The sequence below is a fragment of the Epinephelus lanceolatus genome, chromosome 2 (assembly GCF_041903045.1).
Source record: "Epinephelus lanceolatus isolate andai-2023 chromosome 2, ASM4190304v1, whole genome shotgun sequence".
Lineage (NCBI taxonomy): Eukaryota > Metazoa > Chordata > Actinopteri > Perciformes > Serranidae > Epinephelus > Epinephelus lanceolatus.
Window position 1 is genome coordinate 6,378,926 of NC_135735.1, and position 13,955 is coordinate 6,392,880.

Below are 13,955 nucleotides of genomic sequence, written 5' to 3' on the forward strand. Positions count from 1 at the left end.
TACATGTGCACATTATTGGAGACATAAATTACTCTTTGTGTAGCCTTAAAGCACTTAGACCTCAGGTATTGCTGTCAGTCCTAATACCTTCTGTCAATATGTAAAGCAGAGGAAGATTGTTCAAGTGTGTTTGCCGTAGTCCCTGTGGAATACATTTCCTATCTTCATCACACGTTAGTGTTGTCTGTGGATAACGCTCCGCTGAAAGCATGAGTCACCAGGGAGCAGATTATATTAAGTGTAACAGTTACCGAATGTTTTTTTTTTCCCTTTTGTAATTAATTTTTTATTGATTGTGCAAAAGGATATTAAAAAAAAACAGTGTTCCCCCTCCCATGAGATTACATATTGTGTATGGCAAAGTAAAGAGTGATAAAACTTAATTAGGTTATGTAGCATGTCTTAAGTAAATTGCATAATATTTAATAAGAATTTAAAGGAATACCTCAACTCCCTAATGACTATATTTCAGTTACTTGCTCTGTGTTACGTTGACTTTGTGAAGAAAAATTTGTTTTTCTCACGTCTCCACAGTGAATCTAGAAATGGAGAAAATTCACTGGGGCTCTGTATTTAACAACTAAATTATATCAAAACTTACAGACTCTCACACAACTTGTGCAGTATAATCCAGTATTTTTCCAGTCTTATGCTCAGTATTTCCCAAACAGATAGTACTTTTTCAGTTTGGAAAGACTCGTTTTATATTAAATATATATATAACATATCAAAAATAGACGACCGCACACTGAATAGACTTTACTGTGAATTTATCGTGAGCGAACAACGCGTTTCGCCTGTGGCTTCTTCAGGTTCACTCATCACCTGAAGAAGCCACAGGCGAAAACGCATTGTTCGCTCTCAATAAATTCACAGTAAAGTCTATTCAGTGTGCGGTCGTCTATTTTTGATATATATATATATATATATATATATTTATTAACGTACACATAAGAATGAAAAATGTGAAAACTCTTTGGCGATTAGACCCCATAGAGATGGTATGATTTAAGGAGGGTGATGAATCCATAGTCAAACAGGGATCTAGACGTTGGGTGTTGGTAGAGGTGGTGAAGATGAGGTGAAGATGGAGAGGTGCTGATGATCTGGATGAGTAGAGGACTGAGTCTTTGTTGAGCTTGTCCTGGACTCTGGATCCAATGGCTGGAGGTGAACAGGGTGGAGGAGGTTGTGACAATTCTGCCTAAAATGACAGCTCACGACAGCAGAGGAAAGAGCAGATTTAAAATTTGGCAGTAGCATCCTGATTGGCTGATGAAGATCATGGCAGATTTTGTTTGGATACCTAGAGGAGTGAACACCCATAGTCAGATGATTAGAGGAAGCAGTGGGAGTGGGAAGGAGAGAATTGTGAATGAATGAGCACAAAGAAAATCCTCCTGATAGAACTTACGCTGAGCTTCATTTGTCGGGGAGCTGAACGAAAAATGAAACCTTTAAAGCCAGACTCCACTGACAAAACAATAAGTTTACCTAGCTGAACAGCGGAGCTGTTGGTCTACCATTGTCTCAACTGTGAAACTTTGCTGAATCCCAACTATCCCTTTAAAACACCAAAGTCACACAATAACACAAACAAACAACCTGATTAAGGCAGTGGTAGACCAGCAGCTCCATTGCTCTGCAATTAGAAATGACTGTTTTTATCAATGGAGTCTGGCTTGGATGAGAGCATACACATACATAACCTCCATTTTTAGTTCAGTTCCCTGTTGGGAAGGGCTGTCAGTTTGGAAAGTACTTAGCATGATATTGGATTTTTTTGAGCGATATCCGATACGCTGTTGTATAACAACTTCCTCAGCTGATACTGATATAGATATGTCCACTTTTCCCCACCTAATTTTAGTGATCATCAAGTCTCTTCTGTAGTGGAATTGATATCATATTTTGCATGAATACTCTTATCATGACAGCCCACTTATCCTGTTGGGGGTCGCAGGGGGCTGGAGCCTATCCCAGCTGACACTGGGTGAGAGGCAGAGTTCACCCTGGACAGGTCACCAGACTATCACAAGGCTGACACATAGAGACAGACAACCATTCACACTCACATTCACACATACGGACCATTTAGAGTCACCAATTAACCTGCATGTCTTTGGACTGTGGGAGGAAGCTGGAGCACATGGAGGAAACCCACGCTGACATGGGGAGGTCTTTAAACGAAAACCATGGCAACATGCCGTGGAAAGCTGACCTGTTAGCGTGGTGCTCTATGAGAGCTGGTTGAGCACCTCTGTAAAATGACACCGCAGAGACAGAGGGCTTAAATAAGAAAAAGTATTTGGGCAGATTCCGACTTCATTCATTTGAAAGCCATTATCGGCTGATATTGATGACTGATATTACATTGCATCTCTAGCCTGAATAAATGAGACGTGGACTATACTGCATGAGTTGTGTGAGAGTTTGTAAATGAATGTTTTGCTGTAGTTTTGTTGTTGTTGTTAAATGTGGACCCCTATGACTTCAATTCATCAAGAATTGTCTCCATTATTGGATTGGTCTTCAACTGTTGAGGCATGCCAGAAAAACATTTTCTTTATAAATTCAACATAACACAGGGTGAGTAACTGACTTACAAATAGTCATCATAGGGGGGTGAAGTATTCCTTTAAATATTTTAGAGATCCAATCTAAGACAGCGACTAACTGAGACTGCAGACAGTGTCAGCCAAAATATCTTATTGCTCTCTGTGCACCCTGGTGAAATTAAAGAAAATTAAAATGTTATTTCATTACTGTCACAGTCCCTGTTGCTGGTGTTTGTCACAGCAGTGATGGCAAAGTGCTTTCTGATATTAGACTTTTCACACATACGGCTGGTTTGATTTTTGCTGGTGTTTGGTTCTAAATTCTGAATTCTGCTGATGTGCTTTTAACTTACTGAACTGGAGACAACCTGTGCTCCTTCTGATCTCTATGAGAAATGTGTGTGTCTACGTGTGTGTGGCTGTGTGCATGCATAGAGGAGATGTGCACAAATTCCAATTACCTTTATCGAATGACCAGCAAAGTAATCATAAATTGAAGGTTGCCAGTTAATTACTTGGAAGCAGTGCATTTTCATACCCCAAAATATTTCATGGAAATACTTAAAAGAAAAAAAAAAGTTCTGGTTAATGTCACTCTGTAGTTAAACCATACACGTCTTCTTTTCTCTCACAACTTTTTACTTTTTTGCAGAGAAAATATCCTCAATACTAAAACTAATTCAGACATGCTCTAAAGTCGGAGCATTTGAGCTGCTGAGAGGTAATCAGTGGAAATCAGCGTGTAACACATTTTATGAAAGCAGTCAACCAAAGACTGATTAACCTCCCTATTAACAGCATCAAATATCTATCAATTAATTAATGTGGCAAGCTAATTCCTCTGTGCTGTTCTCTGAAAAAGACATTTCACATCCCCCATGTAACATTTTGCTGTTGTACCTTGGCACAGATTTTACATTTGTGCCTGCGAGTTGAATTTTGATGACTAACAAAACACAGGATCAGAAAACTGACTACATTGCATCTGCAAAATTAACTTCTCTTTGAACGACTTTAGGAGGGGGTGAGGGGAGGAAAAGATTATGCAAAGAAGAAAATAAAGTGTTGAAATGAGGAGCAGATGAGGTGAAGAATGCGGCTCTGCTCCTTCATCCCCTCATAGGAAGCAAAATATGGAGTCATCCCGCTAATGAGGCTCCTCCCTGTGGCCCTCTGGCTCCTGCCTGAGGCCGCTACAGATGTGATGCAGTGCAAAATCACTCTGTCTCTCTGAGTCTAAATCGGTGGCTGTCTCTGGGTGTCAAACTATTTCTTTGTACATGTACATCTCATTTGCAGAAGCTACAGAGCCACCAGTGACTCTGCAGTTTCCTGTAACTACATATTTAGATTTTAAAAGTTTATTAAAATGGGATGAAAAATAATAAAAAAAAGTCCTGAACATTTGGAGTAGGCTTGAGTGGTATCTATGTTTTCAAATATTCAGAACTTCCTGATATTTCACTGGTGGTATACAGTACAGAATATGACACATGTGGCTCCAGGTATCACCCAACACACACCTCACCCATGATGGGTGAGTTTACTACATTCCACAAGCTCTCATAGCTTTTACAGTGTACTAAATTAAACAGTTAACTCAAAAATGTCAGACTATGTGTATGCGGAGGAGTTCAGCCCTGGCACAGAGCGCAGGTGAGAGGCTGCAGGATGATAATGAATTAAATCAAAATGTGTAAAAGTACCGATAAAAGAACCGATAACGTCAGCTTATCAATACTACGGTCTTTGATTATTTAGCCCCTGGGCTAATTTAGTACCGGGTTTGGGTACCCACTTCATTTAAACTTGACAAGCAAATTTAAACTCACCAAAACTGTCTTAGTTTGTCATGTTTCAATCTGGAGAGACCCATTCTGAGAGAAAATAATATTTATTTACATGTGCATTTAAGTATGAGAAATCTGAGAAGTCTTTTGCGATTAGACCCCATCATGATGTCATATATTCAGGGAGGGTGGTAAAGATGTAGTAGACTCCCCGTATGCAGTTTAGGCACAGGTGGTTGTAATGGTGGTGGTGATGAGATGAGATGAAGAGGGAGCTGAAGATGTAGATGTGAAGAGGAATGGGCTTTTGATGAGCTCGTCCTGGGCTCTGGATAAGGTGACTGGAAGTGAATGAGGATGAGGAGGGTGTAACGATTCCACCTAAAATAACAGCAGACAGGAGCAGAGAGGAGAGCAGATTTAAAGTTTGAAAGCGGCAGCATGAATGGCCGAGGGAGATTGTGGCAAAGTTTGATTGGCCAACTAGGAGAATGAACACTCATAGTCAGCTGATTGGTGGAAGCCTTGGGAGTGGGATAGAGAGAGAATTGTAACCCTTCATTATTTGTTTTGTTCGTTAGTCCACTGCTACATCACCAGTTCTGGTTTGGTCGAGTCCCTTAATTCACCAAGTTAGATGAAAGCGGCAGCCTCTGGGCTGAAAAAGAAGCCAACATGGAAGTGCCAAAAACTGCAGATCTTTGAAGTTCTTTGGCTGCTTGAGACTGGCTCCAGGAGCGAGTCAATCCCCATTGATCCCAATGTTAAAATGGACAACTTTACAGCAGAAATAAACATGTTTACAGCCTCATACAGAAAACAGTCCTGGTCTCTGTAGCCTTTCCTCTTTCTGACAACTGTACAGGGGGTACAGTTTTATATAAGTCATCCCTTCACATTTTATTAAGGCTTAAAATAATATTAGGGATGGGACACTTTAAGTGACAGGCTGAGTGCTGATAGTGTCCTCAGCTTCTTATTTAGATCCACCCCTCACTTCCTGCCAGCCTCTTGCCCAAGTATCATCACTTCTAGCTCCAAAAACTAAGATGGCAGCGGCTGTTATGCCAAACTTAAAGCTTCAAAACGGGAGTCCACAGACCAGTGGGTGACATCTCTTTGGCTTCGTCCATTATTTTAATAGTTTGTGGTTAGATGTGAAAATATGCTGTCTTTCCATGTGATCTGCCATGTGTGACAGCTCAGCAGCCTGCTCCACCACTGATCCTGAGGTGCATGATGTGTATTAAATACAATACATCCTCAATATAGCTTCTCCATATGAGTTAAGTAGGAAGATGGGTGTCTGTGCTTTTGATGATGTTGAAAATCATACTGTCCAGATTACTAGACTAATTTGGAGTGAGCACATCTTTATATCACACTAGAAATGGGTACTGTCTTGGATCCAGACCTTTGAATCCGCCTACTCACACGAGTTTGAGTTGACTGATTCTGGTTTGGCATTGTGACATGAAACAGTGGTTTCTCATTTGAAATAAAAACAAGCAATGAGCACTTCAGGAGGACTTGTGATCAGCTAGTCAGCACCATGGGCAGGTCTTGTGCCTTTGTCAAGCTGTTTTCAAGTGTTGCCAAGTTCACCGCAGCCAGGGAGCTGATTCACAAATGTATGAAGGTCCATTGCTATTTTCCTGTGAGTGTTTTCCATCACTCATCAGGGCAGATAAAAGAAGTTTACCTGCTGAAGATGAGCTGTTTGCAGAGGTGCAGTAAGAGCCTGCTGTCTTCATCAACATCTCACTGTGGCTGTTTCTGCTTTTATTCTTCCTCCCTGCGGTATTGGTAGACTTGTTTTTATTTGAAGAAGACCAGCCAACAAAGTTCTGCTAATTTGGTGAATACATTTAATTTCTGTACTGTCTTCACAGTAAAAGTCCCTTGTTAATTTGTTATGTAAAAGCTTTAATTTTAAGGGAGCAAAAAAGGAAATGTTAAGTTTTCATCAGCAGTAATGTTGACTTTACACAACAGTGAGATAAAGTAGATATCTGAAAGCACAAACAGGACGCAACTCCAAACCACAGAGATTCAATTAGAAGCTACAAAGTTACTGAGAGCTGAAAACAGAGACGTTTAAAAAGGCCTTTCTTTGTAGTAGTGTCGCAACACATGCTTGTTTGAGGAGGAGAAGGGGGACATGTCCTCCCCATATCACCTGATATCATAGTTTGTTCCTTCACCCTGCTCCACTCTTAAAACCCCGGCAAATCAGGTGTGTTTTCATGGCGATGCATCAGTGTGGACTTAAATGATGTTAGATTCAGGGGGAAATGTGGGTCTCTAGAGACTGGTTAAGGAAAATGGTTAGAGTGGATGCAGTGTCAGACTGATGATGGAAACGGAGTGTAATGAGTTGACGGTCCTGTTTGATGTCAGGCAATTTTTTTTTTAATTTGTTTTTTTTCTTTAAAGAAAATTGATGTGCTTGATTTCAAAACAGCTTGAATACTTAGCGCAGTGTAAATGTCTTAAAATGCGGATTGCTGGGTGCCTCTGAAATGTATTTGTATAAGTAATAATTCAAATGAAACTGTGGCTGAAGTTGAATCACTCAAAGAGGTTGAAGTAGCATTTGAAGTGAAAGTGCTGAAAAGAGTTGAAGTGTAAGCACAATAATAAGCCCTGAAAGGAACTGAAGTGTCAGCTGAAATGTAAATAATATTATGAGCCGGAGTTGTCAGGCTGAACTAACTGTGACACTTCAACTAAGAGCATAAATCATATAATTTACCTTTACTGGTCGGCAGTGTTGGAAAGTAACGTGTTACAGTAATAGTATACCTTTTTTCTAGTAACAAGCAGTGTAACTTATTACTAATAAAATTTACTCGTTACAACCTTATATTTGTTATCACATCACTACTGACTTGAAATACAACAATCACATCAGCGGACTCACTTTCATATTAATTGCATTACTCACACATGTCACAAAGCAGTAAGCTTGTTTGGAAGATGGAGCCGCTTACTTTAGTGTCTGGAAATGTTCCCATCACTTTGATTCTGGGTGGAAATATGAGAAGAACTTTGCTGCTGCAGGTAGTCGGACTAAAACTCTTTCCACTGCGAAAAACACATCCTCAATCCTCCGGTCTGAAACAGCTACCATGACCGACAGCACAACATGGAGGTCCAGGAAATGCACCCCACCAAAGGTGAGCTGTCCTCGGCCGCCGAGGTCGGCTGTAAACAACCAAAGCTGCAGCTACAAAGAAGTAATGAAGCTTTGTGGATTAAATGTTGCTCCATGAGTAGTCTCGCTCGCCAGACCTTTCTCAAGAAAAGAAAGGTCTGGCTGCGCTGACTCTCACTTTAAGATTGGAGAAGAAAACGCCCCGGCTTTTTTTATTTCTTTCAACCAATCACATTCATTCTTGGCGGTGCCACAGCAACGGTGCACTTGAAAACTGCTACACAACCGGAGGTGGTAGGGCAGGACTTCAGCGGGTGGCTCGTTCTGCCCAGTGAGAGGCTGATCTATGCAGCGAACTTCCGTCCACTCAAACTACTCCATGAGTGACTCTGCGTCTTTTAGATAGAGCCTTGGAAAAATACGGGTGACGGGCAACAGAGGGGAAAAAAAATCATTTGCGCGCTACCTAGCCTTACCTACACTTACTGCTGATTAGGGCTGCCACGATTAGTCGACTAATCGATGACTAATCGACTATTAAAATAATCGGTGACTATTTTAGTAGTGGACTAATCGGTTTGAGTCATTTTTCATAGAAAAGTACTATAAAAGTGCCCCAAAATACTCTTACTGCAGCTTCTTACATTCAGATATTGGCAGCTTTACACACTCTCCCATGACAGTGAACTAAAACCCTTCGGCGTGAGTATGAAACAAGACATTAGATGACGTAATTTTGGGGTTTGGGCGAGACAGACCGACATTTTTCAACATTTTAACACATTTTTCGATAAAATGATTAGTCGACTCATCGAAGAAATAATCGACAGATTAGTCAACAATGAAAATAATCATTAGTGGCAGCCCTACTGCTGATTACCCTGACATTCACTCAGAGGTTGCCGTACTTTGTTAGCTGACTTTATGCATCATGTACAACGGTCTTTTATATTTTTAAAAAATACCACTACAATAAAAAAACATGTCATATGTATGTCAAAGTGTTATGTGAATAAATTTAAGTAAAATACCTGATTGTTCATAAAGTGCCGTCAGGGTTGGTGGAGTTCCCCTTGCTGCAGGCAACATGTACGAGCTGCACAGAAGGTTCTTGTTTCAACTCGGCGCGCGACATGTTCTCTTTGTTTGTCCCTGTTTTTCACTCTCAACCTTTCTCTACATCTGTCAAACTCTCTTACTGTCTGTCTGTACGTCTCTCATGTACATCTGTCTCTGTCTTTTGTCTCCACTTCCATCTCCCTCTCTGCAGCTCTTCCCTCCTGTGTAATGAAACACATCACTGCTTCACTGACTTCTCTCCTCCGCGGTGTACACTGCAGCTCAGTGGGAGGTTAAGAGCATCTAAATATAAAGCCGATGGGAACTGAGTCGATCTTTTCACTGATCTTTTCATCTTCCCCCACGTTGACCCGCTCCTCGCCACAGATCCACTATTGGATTCTTCTGATTTATTTTCTGAAATGTTTTACTCCAAATGATAAAACAGAACAATAGAACAGATAGAACAGCTGACCTCACAATGAACTCCCAGTTCACACATGGTGAAGGATATAGTACTACTTTGTCACAGAAGTCAGTGTAATTTACACACTGTACTGGGTAATATGTGGTCAGTGGGCTGGAGTTGCAACACAAGGTGCCTCAAGTTTGCTTCAGTGTGACAGGTTTTCAATGGAAGAAGCTATGCAGGCATCAGGGCTGTGCTAGTTGATAATAATCTCAGTGATCAATGATGTTCAGAGTGATCACAAATAGCCAGTGCCAAGACAATATATATCAGTTCCCCATAAATGTAGTAGTAGTAGTTGCATTAGTTGCACATGCACACACACAGATACACGCCACAAGGAGAGGGGGCTGTGTTTTACTAATCCAGCGAGGATTGCACCCCCCAAACTGGGTACTTTAAACCAAATCAATTTTTTGCCACCCATCATCAAGCGCCTAAACCTAACTACAAGTTCAACACATTTTCATTCCAACCTCGTCACGTATTGGCATTTGGTCATGGACTTTCCACATCCAGATACGACGTGCAAGGTACCCTGGGTGCGTTGGTTGTTGACGTTCTGGGACACCGTGTCAAGTTCTGCCTGTAACATGCATTGTCTTCTTTCAAAATACACTTCTGTTTTCACAGGAAATTTACTGTTTATATATAGTCTCTTTCAAAATAAACACACTATTTCGGTGCAACATGGAAAATTGACGGTTTTGTCCTTCAACAACTAACGCACGTGGTTGGATTTAGGCAACAAAAAGATGTGGTTGGGTTTGGGAAAAAAGAACAGGGTTTGGCTTTATAATGTTACAGGACTCGAACACCGCTCTCCTGGGAGAAAGTCTGTGTTCGTTGGACCCATATACCACCGCTTCGATTATCTTGTCATCCCTGTCTCACTCCAAAGTTGAGGAAACCGGCGCTTGGGCAGTGACTTGCAGTGTCAGACACTGATGAAACTGACTCCCACCAACCCTATATGGTCTTTCTCCTGACAGAGCACCGTTAGACTGTAATGGTGACCAGCCGTGTATCATGCCGACGTTAAAGGACAGCTTATTTCATCAGTGTCTGACACTGCAAGACACTGCCTAAGCACTGGTTTCATCAACTTTGGAGTGAGACAGGGTTGACAAGAAGCGTTGTTGAAACGTAATATGTTAAGTGCGGCTGTGGCTCAGAGGTAGAGCGGGACGTCCACCATTTAGAAGATCAGCGGTTTGAATCCAGCTCCTTCAGTGTGCATGTCGAAGTATCTCGCACAAGATTCTGAACCCCAAATTGCTCCCAATGATGCTTCCATTGGCATGTGCTAGAAAGGCACTATACAAAGCAGGTCCATTCATTTACCATTTAAGTCTCAGCATATTCACTACACATTAACATACAAATATAATGTATCTATGGTTTGCAGAGATGTAAAATGACAACATTTTTATGGGTGATTGGGTTGGTGATAGTGCTGGATATTGGTATTCTTCCTTGATAAAGATAGGTGGATCTGACCCATTGGATGATTTGCTAGTCAAAAGATGTTACTATGTTTAAGATAAAACTGGGTTAGCGTTGCTTGAAAAGGTTTTTTTTAGACGTCCAGCTTACACATAGCTGTGTTAACAGTAATACAGTGACTTTATTTGAAAATGTGTGTAGGATTTGCTTCACACTGAAATGTGGTCATTCAAACACTGTTGAAACAACAACAGCTCTATGTAACCTACATGTCTAGGTAACTTGTTCTTTGGCCTGCAAATCACCAAATGTACTAGCAATATCATCCTTTGAAAACCTTCACACACCTAATCTCATTCTGCTCTTTGATACTGTATCACATCCAATTATGAGAGGTAGATGAAAGTTAGTGAAGATATCATTAGTTGAAAAGAACAGCACTGCATGCATTCATTATTGCTCGACTGTGGTCCGTGGTCACTTTAATTGCTCCTTTAATCCAGCAGGCTGTTAATTTTATTCACGTTTACTGGTCACAGACTGTCGGGCAGCAACAAACACAAACAGTGGTTGTTGTTTCTGTTTGAGGACACATTACTGTAAAAGCCCCCTTGCTACATTTTCCGTGATGTTGTTTCAGTAGGTTAGTAGGGCTGAGATAAGGGTAATTATGTAAAGCTCAGCAGGCCAGAGGATTCTCCCGAGAGCTTGGGGATTATTTTAACTATGTGTGGATTAATTTCCCATTTCCTCCGTGAGCTAAAACTCACAGCTCTTCACAGTCCAGGCTGTCATAAAGTCTTCACGTATCCCCATTGGGAAAATCCACAGTCAGGGCAGAAGTGAGGCCCTGCAGAAAGTACTAAGTGCTCTCGTTTGCATTGTAATGGAAGGAAACAGAAGGAAATGTGATATGCTGTCTGGCTGCTTTCCTTCCTGTGGCTGTAACAAAGATTGATGGGGAGTGTATGTGCGTGTGTACTCGAGCATATTGTACTTTATACCACAGGAAGGTCACCTGTCCACTTCACTGCCGCAGACGGAGAGAATGGAAGGCTGTTCACGCACACAAACACACACTTTTACGCCCACACCAGCTAACAAATAGCTTTATAAGACTATTGAGCAACAGGAATTATTGACTGTGTGTGAATGAAATGAGCTTTTATTACGTCTAAATAAAAAGGTCTTACTAGGCAGGTGATGAATGGGGTTTTAAATAACATGTGCTCTCCATAAAAAGAGATTCAGAGTCCTGGTGGAATTAGTTATTTCTGAGCTTACAATTGGTGCAGTGGGTTGTCACAGGTCTCAGATCAGACAGACAGATTACCTTCTCACTTCAGGTTTTCAATTTTACCTCCTCAAGAGAAAAGAACGCTTATGTCAGGGCTGGAATTTAGCAACATATTTATTAAATCAACTAAGACAACTAGGTTGTTTTAATTACATATAATCCATGACATATTCATCCATAAAAAAGAAAAAAAAAAAAAAAAAAAATATGTAAGAAAAAGCGTTTGGCAAGGTTGCTTGGTCTGTCCGACTCTTTGGTCCAGAGCAATATATTGTGACAACTACAGGTTTGATAGCCATAAAATTTAACATGGATATTTGTGCTTCAGACAAAAGAACACTAATTGAATTTGCGCGATATTTGGTGTGAATATTCATGATCCTCAGAGGATGAGTATTCATGTTTTTGTGGCCCCTGGCCCTTTCTGTAGTTCCACAGTTGACCCAAAAGCCAGGAAGCCACTCGCAGAACTCCACCTCTGGCTTTGGGGTGCTTCTTGGCACAGAATACGAAGCTCTGCGTAACTGCTGGGTTAAGATAGGAGGAGAAAGCATCACGTAATGCCCCGAAGCTGAGAAGTTGGCCAAGGAGCTCAGTAGGCTTCACAGCGAGCCAAAACTTTCGCTGCAGCACTGATAGTTTGAGTCTATCTGGTCTATTTCCTTTCAGCTTGCTCAAAATTACACTTCACTTTTTAACCTTTGCCAGTTTGTGTAACATGTGCACATTCCTCTTGCACCACTCTCAGGTCAAATGGTAATTAATTCACGGTGAAATTTACATGTTACAGCAGTACAAGAAATGATAACGGACCAGAGTCCTGCATTAGAAAGACCAGTGAAGACCAGAATCTGACTTTTGACATCTTACCTTATCATCAAGATGATTATACCGTAGATTGTGCCATTTAGTTGGGGCAAAAACAGCATGAAAAATTCACAAAAAACAGAAAACAAAGTGACCTAAAAAAAACAAACTGCAGTGACTGCACAAATCATTTTTTATGCAGCAACATTTTAGTAGCCGACTTTATTAGACCACATCAGACAGTATCTAAATCTCAAAAAAATAAATCCTAAAGAGTTGATAACAGGAGGATTTCTGACAGCAGCTCATTGTACTCAGGAACAAATTAACACTGCATAATGTACAGGTTTATTCAAGAAAGGCAAGGATGGCAGATGTAGAGAGGCTCTGTCAACATAAAGCTGCTAAATATGGAAGTTACTAAGTTAATTGCAGTTAATGAAAAACAATGGATGTAAATATCACAGGTAGCCTAGGTGATGCAATGCAGTCAGAAGGGAAGGTGTAGAAAATGTTGTTTGCTCTGTACTAAAAAAAACATTTGATTCAAAATGAAAGCTTTTTTTCAGAGTTCCCATTTTAAGGCACCAAAATTTAAGGTCAAGATTAATTGAAATTAAGTCATCAAATGAAATCTTTGTTGCAATTTTTTTCACAGTCAGTGACTTTGTGAGGTCAGTTGGTATCATCCAGAGTGATTCTCTTCTTCCAGGCAAAGTAAATTTGTGTAGAGTTCAACTTTAGAGAACTTTAACATGCAAAGGTATGCCATTCACCAAATACCAATCAAATCAAAATCTTTGCCATTTCCACAGTGAAAAGTTGTGGATGGTACCAATGGAACCGTTCCGTACCGTCCCCATGTTTGGTCCCCCCTCTGTTGGGGTGCCTAGCACACAGATCTGGTACTAAAAGGTGGAGCTGTGAACACTGCAGTCTGATTGGTCAGTAGACGACGGTCACTCTGCTCAGGGCTGAGTTGTGGCTGGTTTTGAGGCTCATGTTACCACTGTTCATACTGTGAAGAGTTTTACATATATTCGTAAACTGTGTAAAATAAAGGATGCTTTGCGGCCTCCACAGCAGCTGTAGTCTGAGAAAAATATAATTTAATTCACTGTGACTCCCGGCAACTTTTAAAGTGGAACGTTTAGTTGTAATGCTACTCAATATATGAGTTGACGACGTGAATCAATCAAGACACCTTAAATTTCACTGTGACAACTCTGACATTTACTTTTTACTAGTTTTTATTGTCTCTTTTGGATGACATACACTTTTAGTAACGAGTGGATCTTCAAGCTTTTAAAAATATATATTAACTGCTTATCAGGGGCGATTGCTCTGAGACAACGAGGGAGGCTGAACTTCC

The 13,955-nt window shown here is 40.7% G+C and overlaps 1 protein-coding gene across 1 annotated transcript in view; it reads left to right on the forward strand.

The window, feature by feature from the left end:
- Positions 1-13,955, forward strand: part of LOC117259899 (protein kinase C-binding protein NELL1-like) — a 465,849-nt gene that overhangs the window by 401,302 nt on the left and 50,592 nt on the right. The window lies entirely within an intron of this gene.